The sequence below is a fragment of the Zeugodacus cucurbitae genome, chromosome 6 (assembly GCF_028554725.1).
Source record: "Zeugodacus cucurbitae isolate PBARC_wt_2022May chromosome 6, idZeuCucr1.2, whole genome shotgun sequence".
In the NCBI taxonomy this organism is placed as follows: Eukaryota; Metazoa; Arthropoda; class Insecta; order Diptera; family Tephritidae; genus Zeugodacus; species Zeugodacus cucurbitae.
The window spans coordinates 29,212,677-29,227,024 of record NC_071671.1 but is presented as its reverse complement, the minus strand read 5'-3'; the positions used below and the strand labels follow the sequence as shown (position 1 = coordinate 29,227,024).

The 14,348-nt window shown below is 37.1% G+C and overlaps 2 protein-coding genes across 28 annotated transcripts in view; one reads left to right on the top strand and one right to left on the bottom strand.

The window, feature by feature from the left end:
• The window catches only part of Ptprq_4 (phosphatidylinositol phosphatase PTPRQ), a 474,745-nt gene that overhangs the window by 322,641 nt on the left and 137,756 nt on the right, over nucleotides 1–14,348 (top strand). The window lies entirely within an intron of this gene.
• LOC128922870 (uncharacterized) overlaps nucleotides 1–14,348 on the bottom strand; it is a 140,094-nt gene that overhangs the window by 121,908 nt on the left and 3,838 nt on the right. The window lies entirely within an intron of this gene.

Sequence of the window (14,348 nt, the reverse complement as noted above, 5' to 3'; positions counted from 1 at the left end):
AAAATAATACAATAAGATTAAGAACGCAACAAAAGAAGAAGGCAAACCACGGACGGAGGCGCCAACACCGGATCATCACAAACAACAACAAAATCACCGCAGATCACAGTACACCAATTTAACATTGTTATTCTAAAAACTAATAATATTTTTTATTTTGCATACATATGTATGTATTTTGCAATAATAAATAATAATTAAAAAAAAAATTAAATAAAAATTAATTAAAATAACTAATAATAAAAAGTAATAGCAAAAAAGAAAATAGTATATAAGAATAATATAATGTAAGATAATTTTTAAGGACGAAAAAAGGGAGGAGATAGAATATAAGAATATTTGTACATGAATTAAATAAATATTTTTCTGGCGTATTTCGTAAACATTTGTTTTATTTTTTGTAAAAGTTGTTTTCAAAAGTTTTTCTCAGGCGTAGAACCACAAGCGGTAATGGACCAGTAGAATCGCTAGTGATTTTGAATAATAAAACCTCTAGCGTGTTCGAATTAGTCAAATCACTAGCCATATTGAATTAGCGAAAACGATAGTGATTCTGTACTAGCGATTCACTAACGATTTTGTAACTAGTCCTTTCACCAGTGACTGGTAATGCAGTGTTGCACCGCTCGATTACTCTCGTAGGACATTGCAATGTAAAAATCGTTGGTCAAATAACATTGCATGTAATCGTGTTTAAAAAAAGGCCAACACGTGTTTTTCTGGGAATATTCTGGTATATATTCATGTTTCGAATTGCGCAGTTGTTGTTGTTGTAACATTTTTTTATATTTTTTCCATCTCTTTCTGGCAAATTTTTGGAATTTTTCCTATTAGATCTATGCAACTCGAAACATGAATATTTGCCAGAATAATCCCAGAGGATGGGGTCATATGTAGAAGTTCACGCAAGTGAGGAAAGTTTCTGATTGCCATTCACTTGGGAGTGGCCAGGAACAATTCTTTTGCATAGCCAACAGACATCCGTTTGTAGGCGAAGCCCGCTTCTGCAGTTATGAGCAGGGTTTGGGACCCACTACTTAAAATAAACTCCACAATGAAAGACCTAACAGAGCCTCGGATGAGAAACCCCACTTTTAATGACGACCCCTGCAAACGTTTTAAGGATCACGATTTGAGGGCATGCTTTCTATGAGGGCCTAGAACGCGTCTACGAGCGCCAGCCACGATGTCAAAATCGTGCTTGGCGATTTCAACGGCAGTGTGTGTAAAGAAGGTGTCTTTGGCACAACAATAGGAAAAGTCAACATCGCCAAACGTCCTGAGACTGATCGACTTTGCGGGGGACCGAAATATGGATGTCTGTAGTAGGGCTCTTAAAATTATTCGATTAACCTGAAAACCGATTATTCGAATATCCGGTTTGTAACCGTTCGTACGAATATTAACTGGTTAGTACCTTTCGATTAGTCGCAGAGTTACCACTACTCGAATAGTCGTTCTTTTTTTTTTTTGTATTTTAAAGCAAGTTTTTTGTTAGTTTTAATGTTTCACTATTTCCAATAAAAATAAGAAAATTAATGAACTTGCACTATTCGAATAGTCGACAACGAACGGTTAACCGAATTGTCGAAAATGAGCGGTTAATCGAATAGTCGATGACTGACGACTATCCGAATAGTGCAAACCAAATATAATTATTCGAATAATGCCCTATTCGGTTAATTCGGTTAGTCGTTTAGCCGAATACCAAGAGATCAAGTCTGTAGTACCAGATTCCAGCACAAGAAAATTCATCAAGCAACGAGGCTGTCCCCTGATCGAAACACCCGTAATCAAATCGATCATGTTACGATAGAAGAAAGACATGTCTCCAGAGTTTTAAACGTGCGTACACTCCGAGGACCAAACATTGACTCGGACCATTATCTGGTAGAAGCAAAGATACGCACCCGCCACGGTGCAGCAAAGAACCCCCGCCAACAAACGCAAGGAATCTCAAACTCATTGCATACCGCTGCTGCCGAAACAATTGGTCTCCGGTAACGACAAAAAACCAGTTGGTACGATGAGAATTGTCGTTCTGCAGTGGAGAGAAAACGGGCTGCCTACCTCGCAATGTTGTGATCGACCACAACACGTTCGAGGTGGGATAGATATCGAGAACTGAAGAGGGAAGCGAGACGAATTTGCAGACGTTAATAGAAAGAGATCGAAATGCGTGAGTATGAAAAGCTAGCCGACATGGGTAATGCTCGAAAATTTTATGAAATAATGAGGCGATTTACAGAAGTTTTCAAGACCGGAGCATTATCATGTAGGTACCGAGGAGGTAATCTGGTAACGGATGTCCATACTGGGGTTATGGACGGAACACTTCTCCGACCTGCTGAATGGCAGTGAAAGTACTACGCCAGGAGATGGCAAACCCGATTCCGCGTCTTGGCTTGACTAGACATATCTTATAATCATACTGTAAAAGAAAAATCATAAAAAAGAAAACCTTTGTTAAAGAAATTTATTGACTAAGTTGATTTTTTGTATCAATTTGCATTTTGCAAAGAATAAGTTGACAAACTGTACGTACATATGTAATGTATACAGTTCAGTAATTTGAGTTAGATCACAGTAGCTATAGAGACGTTTAGTCAAAGAACGTATAATAATAAGAAGGAGCAAATGTTAGCTGTGCTAAAACGATCTTTGACATTAGGAAACATCGAAAAAATTTCGAACACTATAAAGGAACACACCATTCAAAAGGGGAAGCAAGCCAATGTTTACCACTTTATAACGGAACTGATCAATTGTGTGCACCACAATATAAAGGAACATAGAACAGAAAATGTTTGCATCAGAGAATATACACCACACTTTAAGGGAACCACTCTATAGAAATTGCCCACGCAGATGTTCTTTTATATGCGCATTAGGTGAAATTAGAATAATGTGTATTGCCAAAAAAATAATTATAGGCCGAAATTACAAATAATCAAATAAATAATAAGTAATTGGAAATAAAATAAAATATAATAAAAAAACAAAAAAGTCGAAAAATATATTCATATTTCATGTAGGATTTGAACTCGAACAAAATATTTGGAGTTGCAAAATATTGGGTTGCTAAGCACACAGCACTAAAGTTAACTTTAAAACCAACGCATTTATTGTGATACAGTTACAACACAAGCGATATATACACCTCAACGCAATTTTTCCACCACTTTATGAAGGAACACGACAAACTACATCTCATTAATTTAGCAATTTTAGTTTTGATAATTTTGGGTACGGTGATTACAAAAGCAGGTAAATTTTGAATATTGCTAAAATTAATAAAAATGTAGATGTAAAAAATTAAAAAAAAAATGTGAAGTACAATTTTCATAAATTCGTTTTTTTTTTGTTTCGATCATAATAGCAATATAAAATCACAGTGATTCTAAAATAGCAATATCGCTCATCACTAGTAGAATCACAAGTGGATAGAAGAATAATGCCCACGTGGCAACAAATGTAAACATTCCACACTGCTCAGTACGAGGTAGCTAAGCGAATAGACAAAGAAGATATGAATCCAAAAAGTCTTCAAAATGACTCAATTTATTTAAACCTCAAGCCAGCAATAATATGCAATACAATAGACTGGTAATAAAAGTCAACCATTCGTATTCAAACCAAACTAATAAATGGAAATCATTATGTGCAATCTGTAAAGGAAGTCATAAAATAAGATCTTGCGAGAAATTTAAAAAACTATCCGTTTCTCACAGGAACAATCCTGTCAGACAACATAAAGTTTGCATCAACCGTCTGTCGAATGCTCATACGACAAAAGACTGTGAAAGCAATTTCAATTGTGTGTATTGTCAACGAAGACATCACCATAATATTTCCAAATGCGGATATTAGAATAGATGCACAAGCCATCATTCTACCGCAACTTACAAATTCACTTCCAAGCCATGAAGTAAATAAAATGCACCAAATCGATATATTATAAGGCAGTGACTTAATACCTCAAATAATTCTTGAAGGTATTGAGAAAATCTACAATAAATTGTTAGCCCAATATACAATCTTTGGGAGGATTATAAGTGGCCAAGTAACTGAAAAAATCCATTATTTCACAACACATGTGAAAAATATCTCAATCTCAATCTCAACGAGTATCTAAATAATCAACTTAAAAAATTCTGGGAGGTAGAAAAATTATCTCAGATTATCCAACCTTCAGAAGAAGACCAGGCATGCGAAGCGAACAACGATCATGGTCGTTATATTATGCGACTACCATTCAAACCAATTTTTCCAGAAACCACAGCTCTAGGCTACTCTAGAATATCAGAAGTTTCCACTAGGAAACATATTATACATTAACTTTTGCTATGTGTAAAACCTTTATAAGGGTTCAAAGCAGGGACCGTAATCATTATAAGTTTTATTATAAAAATCCCAAAATAATGATTATATTATAATGATTTTTATGATTTTCTTCACCGTTAATGATTAATTTTGAGTAATTTGTAAAAAATCATAAATAATCATTATTTTTTAGCAAAAAATTAAAAATCTAAATAATAATTATATGTGATTTTTATTTTTTTTGCTCAAAATACAACTCACTTTTGGATTACATGTTTGTTATTACTATTTGTTAGTACTATTTTTTCATGTCCTTTTAGAACATAGCTGAAGGATCAAATTTAAGATATGATTTTGCCACAGCCTAAAGGAGCCAAAAACCTTATCTCAGTAACTACTGGACCAATTTCAATGAAATTCGGTTTTGATGCCATTCCAATATTTTCATGTCATTCTAAATGGACATGAAAAAATAGTATTAAAAAACGTAATAACAAATATGTAATCCAAAAGTGAGTTTTATTTTGAGCAAAAAAAATAAAAATCATATATAATGATTATTTATGATTTTTAATTTTTTGCTCAAAAATAATGATTACTTATGATTGTTTACAAATTACTCAAAATTAATCAGTAAAGGTGATGAAAATCATAAAAATATGAATTTAAAAAATCATGATGGAAATGGATAGATCGTCCAAAAAGGATTACAATGACTTTATCCTTTTAGCAAAATCAAATGAATAATAAAATATACGATTGCAAATAACTGTAAGTTCGACATCAAAAAGTTACACTTGTTACTACTGCAGCGGAAATATAAGCAGAAAGTTCGCAAAATTTTGGATATAAACAGTTCATATTTATACAATTAAAATAAAAAATAAAAGCCTTGTTCAAAAATCTGGAGATTTTGTTATTTAAATAACTACTTTAAATTGGTCCCGTGCGACAACGTAGATGTGGAATTTAAAAATTGAAACTTATTTTTTGTCTTATAAAATTGACTTAAGTATTTAAATACATACTAGATTATGTATTAGTTTAGATTAGATTAGTACATTATTTGTTTACATATGAGCAAAAACCGCACTTTAAATTCCACTGAACTAGCTATTCAAATAGATTTTGCGAAAATTATAGTCTTAAGAATAAGAGTGCTCATTTTAACAAGGTTATCAGGAGAATATCGTTTGCTATTATAAGTGATAAGCTAACTAATAACATATTATTTTCTTGATAAATCTCTTAACTAAACTTAAGCAATCCTTTAGTTCATTTCTAAAATATTTTTCTTTCTGATGGTAATATTCTCAGTTTAAAAACAAATTTATATCATCAAGCCTGGTTGGTTTTATAAAATAATTAAAATGCTCTTCATTTGAATGGAATTTTTTACCCCATGTTGTTTCATGTGCACAAAATAGTACAACTGGAGTTAATATGAATTTTATGTCATCGGATTTAAAATAATACCTTATTATAAAATTTAGATAAAAAATGGTTAAATGCAATCCAGACATAAACCAGTTGCATTTCTTTTGTTGCGATGGTCAAGAAGTAAAATCTGCTTCATATTCTATTTTCATTAAATACCATATACAATTTTTGTTGTGTTTCTCGTTTGTTGTTATTTAAAAATAAATACATTTACTACTTTTTTTACCCGATTTTATTGGACTAGTTGTTAAATAATTTCGAATTATAACAACAAAATCAACATAAATATTATATGAAAAAAATGTCCCGTGCGAATGTGGTTAATATTTAATAAAATAACTATAAATTATTTTTGGGAGAAATTCATACCAATTTTAAAGGCATCCAAGCACAACGTTCTACAATCAAAATTATTTGAATATTGCTTCACAATTAGCTGAAATAGGCGTTTGAACCGTTAGTTGGAACAACGACTTCCAATTAAATGTCAATGATTAAAAATTTCTACTTTCAAATAAAAAAAAATTTTTTGTTCATTTTTTTTTAGTTGAAATGTGTGCGATTGTCACGTTCGACATGACGGAAATTCTAGTACATGAAGATGTCCAAGATTTCCAACGCATAGTCTTCCGCAAATCAAACAATAGTCCAATTAGCGACTACAAACTCAATAGTTACATTTGGCATCAATTGAAGTGACAAAAACATGTAAAACAAATTTACCTTTGGCATCTTCTGTGTTGCAAACACAAACATACGTGAACGATATACTTTCAGGTAGCCACAGTATTCCATTAGAGTGCGAACCACTATCGCAAGTGATAATAGCACTAAATTCAGCAGGTTTCCCCCTAAAGAAAATTATATAAAATCCCCTTGAAATAATAAAAGATATAAAAGAGAAAGACGAATTTGATGCAAACTTCCTTAAAATTGAAGAGGCTAGTACAACAAAAACTCTAGGGATTCAATAGAATGCGATAACAGATCAATTCTCATATACACGGTTTCTGTGATGCCTCTGAAAATGCTTATTGCGCAACAGTTTTCGTATGCACTCAGTACCATAACCAAACGCTAAATTCTTTCCTCGGTGGCAAAACTTTTCGACCCGCAGGATGGCTTTCGCCTATAATGTGTCAAGCAAAAATCCTGATTCAAGAATTGTGGCAAGATGGCACTGAATGGGATGAACAGGTAAAACCTGTAAGTTTAACAAAATGGGTTCAATTTGCTAGCATTTTACATACAATATTATACATCCAAATCCATCGATGGGTAAATTTCACCCCTACCATTAATGCAGAATTACACGGTTTCTGTGATGCCTCTGAAAATGCTTATGGCGCAATAGTTTTCGTACTCACTCACTCAATAACAAAATATCTTCACGCCTCTTGGTAGCCTAAGCCAAAGTCTCACCTTTGAAGACACTCAGTCTGCCACAGTTTGAACTGAATGGTGCCATTCTGTTAGCAAAATTAATTTCAATGGTTTAAAACCTTCTCAAATTAACCGATCATAAACTGTATCTTAGGTCAGACTCAGAAATAGTTTTAGCATGGTTAGTAAAACCACCCTATACCTGAAAGACCTATGTATCTAACCGAATATCCCAGATCTTAGATTTAGTTGGCCCAGCAAAATGGCAACATGCTGCAAGAGCAGATAACCCTGTGGATATTGGGGAAAGAGGTTGTAAGCCTCTTCACCTCACCAGCACTATACCCTGGTGGAACGGTCCTACATGGCTAACAGAATCAGAAGAAAGTCGGAATACCAAATGACTATGTCAATGTCTTCGTATAAATCGTACAGCACATCGTTCCATCGTCTGCGGTATACGCCGTTGCTAATGTTCAGAGGACCAGAAATCTTACGCAAAACCTTTCTCTCGAAAACCCCAAGAGTCGTCTCATCGGATGTTGTCATCGCCCACGCTTCAGAGCCATATATTAAGACGGGAATCATAAGCGAATTGTTGAGTTTAATTTAGTTTCGTCGAGATAGGCCTTTACTTTTCAATTGCCTACTCAGTCCAAAGTAGCACCAGTTGGCAAGAGTGATTCTGCGTTGGATTTCGAGGCTGGTGGTGTTGTTAACGCTGGTTCCCAAGTAGAGGAAACTATCTACGACTTCAATGTTATGACTGTTAACAGTGGCGTAGGAGCCAAGACGCGAGAGCGCTTACTTATCTACATACTTCTAATATATCTCCACCAGCTTGGTGCATGGTTAGCATGCAACAAATGGTCCGACAAGTATTTTATATACCGCGACTATATATATATATATATATATATATATATTTGGCGTAGGAACCGCTTTAAGCGATTATAGCCGAATCCACCAGAGCGCGCCACTCATTCCTCCTTTTTGCTTTTTGGACTAAAGCCACAAATAAATAGGACAATTTTCTTGTGTAAACAGTGTCTATGTACAAACAAACGACGCGTACACAGATCATGGAAGTATTACCACATGAACGCTGCAATTATGTTCTACCCTTTTACCATAACGGGGGTTGATTTTGCTGCAGCATTGTCGGACGACGCGGAGTTCCTTCAAAGATAATGAGCGACAATGTGAAAAACTTCACCGGAGCCGAAAGAGCTACAGAGAAGGAGTTTAACTAACTTCATGAAAGAAGTCTCCGCTGAAATTGCCAAAAAATATATACCTTAGGGATCGATTGGCAATTTATATCCCCATGTTCTCCACGCATGGGCGGACTCTGGGAATCAGCAGTAAAAGTCCCATTTAAAGATTTGAAGAGAACGGCAGATAATCATAAATTCAATTATGAGGAGTTTACCACACTATCACAATATCACTTCTCTCCCAAGATCCCTCCGATTTCACAGCCCCACACCAGGACATTTCCTCAGAAGAGCTCCTCTTCTCGCCATACCAGAGACAGAAGGAGACGCCCTCTCTTTAATAAATCGATGGGAAAGAATCAATATTCTCCATCATGAATTTAGATATAGATGGAAAGAAGGCTATCTCAAAAATCTCCTTAAGAAACATCGATGGAAAACGACCCAGAAAGAACCTCATGCAGGAGAATGCGTCATCATCCAGGACGAATGTCTTCCTCCAACGGAAAGGCGACTAGGTTGCATTGAAAGAAAGCAAACTAGCGTAATAACTCGCCTACTCGTAAAATTGTGTTTCCTTCCAAACACCAAAACCGCAAAGTCAAACGCTAAATTAATCAAAATCCATACAGTTAATTCGTAAAATTCAAAATAAAACCGTTTTTAAAAAATATTAATATAAATGAAATTAAGTACACAAAAGTTTAAGTTTAGTTTAGAAAAATGTTAAATACACCCGACGTTGCTGCTGACTCTTCGCGATCTGTATCTACACTTGTTCGAACAAGGCTGTCATCTATACCTGGTGTTGCCACCTTACACTCGGTCATCCTGATCGTCATCAGTCTCAGATGACTCCTGATGAAAGTCATCTTCTCCATGTTCGACGTAACGTCACAGTTTCATAGCACTAGTTTGACGTTTGATGTGGCCCTCGACAATTTGCAACTTTTTTAACAAAATATCTGCCATGCCCTTTGATCTTTACCACCTCGTATGGACCAATATACTTACTGGCCAGTTTTTTGCCTGTTATAAACAGAGTGACCTTAATGGCTACTAAATCAGCTATCTGATAACCATGTTCCCCTTTTCTTTTATTATCATAATTTGATTTGTATGCGTTTTGTGCTCTTTGCTTTCGGGCCTATTGTCGAATCTTGTTGCGTTCATCTTGCATACTTTCTAGCACCTCTTCTTGCAGTACTTTCAGCAACTCGCTATCTGTTTCGTTGCGCATCTTCACACCGAACACAATTTCGAATGATGTAAATTTTGTCGAGTCATGAAGGGAAGAATTAATGGCGTGTTGTACTTGTGACGTGTACTTATACCACTTGGCTGCTTCTACTGCTGACATCTTAGCTAATACGGAGATATTAACGCGGTTGACCCTCTCAATCTGACCGCTACCCCTTGGTACGCCCGCTGTTATCTCGACGTTCTCGATTTTATGTTTTTCACAATATTCTTTAAACATTTTAGAAGTATAAGCTGTACCCTTATCGCTTATTGTACGCTGCGGACTGCCGAAAATTATTACCCATGACTCAAGGTGTTTTACAACTTCCTGTGTTTCTGTAGTTTTAGTGGGATATATCCAAGTATATTGGGAAAAACCATCCACGACAGCAAAAATATATTTGTAACTCTTTGATGCCGAATCCAATGTACCCAAATGGTCAATATGAAGCGTAGATAGGGGACTATCGCTCTTATCGCTGCTATGTAAAAAATCCTCTTTTTTACCTAGCTTCTGGTTATGCATAATACATTCTATACAGTTTTTGATAGTCTGCTGCACCACTTCAGCAGGCATATATTTTTTCCGTTAGTTTGCTTGAAAGCCACACAATCTGTCACCAAGGTAAATTCTGTGACCATCGGGTAGAGACGCAACTTCTTGGACGCTAAATAAGTTGCTTTAACTTCAAGGAAATAGCTGTGTAATTTTTCCTCTTGAGGGGAAGTCTATTTACTCCAATAGAAAACAGGATGCAGCTGCAAAAGTGTTGCGTCAAATCCATGTTTCGAGGCATCGACATGTAACTGCGTATTAGCATTCTGCTTGTATATTCGTAAAACTGGTTCCGACATGAGTGCCGACTGATCGCTCTAATCGCTGTTTCTCCAATCCGAAATTCTGTATCTCTTTTAAGCAATTCTGTTAATGGTTTGGCAAGTAAAGGTAGTCTCGGATAAATTTTTGAAAGTATTCGGTTAAATCCAGGAACGCCTGTACGCCTCGTCTTTTTTTTGGTATCGAAAAGTTTTTGACTTCATTAACTTTACCTTGTCCAGGTCAGACGCGTCCGTTTTCAACCTCATGTCCAAGAAAAACAATTCGATTTTTTAGAAATTGGCACTTTGCACACTTAATTTCTAGCCCATACTGCTGCGCTTGTTGTAATACCCGTTGCATATTGCTTGAACATTGATCATCTGTGCACCCAAAAATTACGATGTCATCTACATACATCTCCATTATACCTTCATTTATTAATTTTTGGAAAATATAGTTAACGTAGCGTACAAAAACGGCGGGCGAGTTGCAAAAACCAAATGGAGCTCTGTTAAATTCATAGAGTCCTTCTTTTGTTACAAACGCCGTATATTTTCTACATCGTTCTTCAACTTCGACGTGGAAGAAACCATTTGTAAGGTCCATGACGGTAAAATATATTTTTTAAAATAGAATGCCTTTCTACAACCATTCATATACTTGTTTCTTAAAAAATTTTCTATCCGGTACTGACAAACGAGTAGGAGACTCACGGAAAACGATATCATTATTTTTTGGAACAATATTCACTTAATTGGACAGTTCAACTGAATAAAACTCGGCTTATAGTTTTCAATGAATTGTTCGGCAGTTTTCTTGAATTTAGGTTTAACATCTATTTCATTGTTGCTACTCATAAAATAAACATTATAAGGACTTGCGTTATCTTCAATCTGATGAAAGCGATAGCCATTGACGTCTATTGCAACAACAATTTTTTTTTAAGAAATCGTACCCAACGATAACGTCTACATTGATTTTACTATCTGTGATTACTAAAAAGGTGTGCTGCGTACATAACCCGTCGACATTGACTTGCGTTACAAATTCACCCACCACATCTGCGGCGACGTTGCCTAAACCATATAGTGTAGCGAAACTTTTCTGCAACTTGCATTTGCTAAATATCTGCTCATACACATCCATACGTATTAACGACGCGTCTGCTCCAGTGTCTACCAAACATCACAAGTTTTCGTTATTAATTTTCAACTGCTTCATTCGCTCTTTGTTAAATACAATGTTGATATTATGCCTATACTCGGGATATTGCTTAGCCATATGACCAATTCCATTACATTTAAAACACTTTGTGTCTTGTTTGCAATCGAACATTTTGTGTTGCGTTGAACCACAATTGAAACAGTGCCTACCTCTACGTTACTGCCACTCTTATCTGTTTCAATTTGCTCACGATCACCTGCCGCATACCGACGTTTATTTGCTTCATTAGGCTTAACCAACGGCTCGATGAATTCGTATGCTTTGATTAATTCTTTATAACTTCGTGTGCTACATAAGGGATATTTTTGTTCATTGCGCACCTCGACTCAATCAGCTATGTACGAAATCACTGATTCCTGCGTGCGTTGACATACTTTGCTCGGGTGTCAAATCATAAGCCTCAGCATTTTCATCGAAATTAGCAATCCACTGGCGAATTGGAATAGATTTCCCATTAAGCAAGGATTGCTTCTTCTTTTTTCTTCTCTACTTTTTCGTCAAAATCTACGGTGTTCTGCTTTTGTTCGAATATATCAATTTCGTTGACTTCTGCTTTGTTTTCGCTGCTTGCTTTGACCGCAACTCCTTCGTTCTTCGAATTTTCTGCTTCGTTTTTCTGTGTTTTTTTGGCTGCTGTGAATTTACTCGACTTTTTATTTGAATGTAACATTTCGCGTTCCGCTTTTGCTCTTCGGTTGAGTCCCCATGTAAGATTTAATAAGATTATGGTTTATTAATATAAATGAAACTAATTACACAATCGCTGCCTTTACGCCGCGATATCTGAATTTGGTATCCCCGCAAAACTAATACGGCTATGTAAATTGACGTTGAGCAACACCAAAAGCTCAGAGCCGTTCGATACCAAACGAGGTTTCAGACAAGGTGACTCACTATCGTGTGACTTCTTTTACCTGATGCTGGAAAAAATTATAAGAGCTGCAGAGCTAAACAGAGAAGGTACAATCTTCTACAAGAGTGTACAGCTCCTGGCGTACGCCGATGATATTGATATCATCGGAAGCAACAACCGCGCCGTTTGTTCTGCTTTTTCCCGCATTGATAAGGAGGCGAAGCGATTGGGTCTGGAGGTGATTGAGGACAAGACGAAATATCTCCTGTCATCAAGCAAACAGTCGGCGCATTCGCCTCTTGGCTCCCACGTCACTGTTGACAGTCATAACTTCGAGGTCGTAGATGATTTCGTATACCTGGGAACCAGCATCAACAACACGAACAATGTCAGCCTCGAAATCCAGCCAGAATAACTCTTGCCAACAGGTGCTACTTTGGACTGAGTAGGCAATTGAACAGAAAAGTCCTCTCTCGACGAACCAAAATCAAGCTCTACAAGTCGCTTATCATTCCCGTCCTGCTTTACGGTGCAGAAGCTTAGACGATGTCAACATCAGATGAGACGACACCAGGAGTTTTCGAGAGGAAAATTTTGCGCAAGATTTATGGTCCTCAGAACATTGGCAACGGCGAATACCGCAGACGATGGAACGATGAACTGTACGAGTTATACGACGACATTGACATAGTTCAGCGAATAAAAAGACAGCGGCTACGCTGGCTAGGTCATGTTGTCCGAATGGACGAAAACACTCCAGCCCTGAAAGTGTGCGATGCAGTACCCGCCGGAGGAAGCCGAGGAAGGGGAAGGCCTCCACTACGTTGGAGGGACCAGGTGGAGAACGACCTGGTTACACTTGGGATCTCCAAATGGCGCCGAACTGCGAAGGAGAGAGAGAGGTGGCACACTATCGTCGATTCGGCTATAACCGGCTAAACGGTTGCAACGCCAATCACATACATACAATTACACAAAAGTTTAAGTTTAGTTTAGAAAAATTTTAAATACACCGGGCCATGATTGCTTCACCTAGGCAATCAGCTGCTCCCATCACCGCTCCGAGGACGCAACTGGCTATGGGGCCGCCTTCCGCCGCAGCAACCATGAGAGAGGAGAAGAATACCCTGAAAGCAGGAAGCCCGCTCAACGTCAGCAAGGTGCAAGAGCGCACGGTCATTGTATGAACTGCTTGGCAGATGACCATGCCACCATCGAGTGCTTGGCCGAAAGTTCATGCCAATACTGTAACAAACCACATCATACGCTGTTCCATCGAGTTCCTAAACGAGCCGATGCAACAACAACGATCTGTCGACGAAAACACAGCGATTCGGTTCCGCTACGAAGTGTGCAACGCACTGAACCCACCGGAGCAGCACGGTCGCGGCCATCTCCGGAACGATATGATCATCAGCAACCCCAGCGATGTAAAACAGGATTGAGTGCCGTAGTGAACACATTGCAACAGCTGCATAAGTTCCTAGACAGTTAATCCAGGACATCACCTGCAAATCACATTACACACGACACACATCACCACACGCATCATGCATCACACACAACACGACCCATCAAACAACACATCAAACAAACTATCACCAACGAACTGATCCCGTGCGTATCTGATTTTTCAGCAGCCGTCCGCCGAACGGAAGAGTGAAATTTCCAAGTGTATTCCACGTGTCAGATGTGTACAGTGTGTACAGTGCGTGCCTCGAAATAAAATAATCAAATTTACATTGTAAAATCAGAAATTTTTAATTATAATTAAAACTTTTTCAAAAATATTGGATTAACATCGAAACCTTGTGTGCATTTTGTGTGGCAAATAGTTGCACAGGTC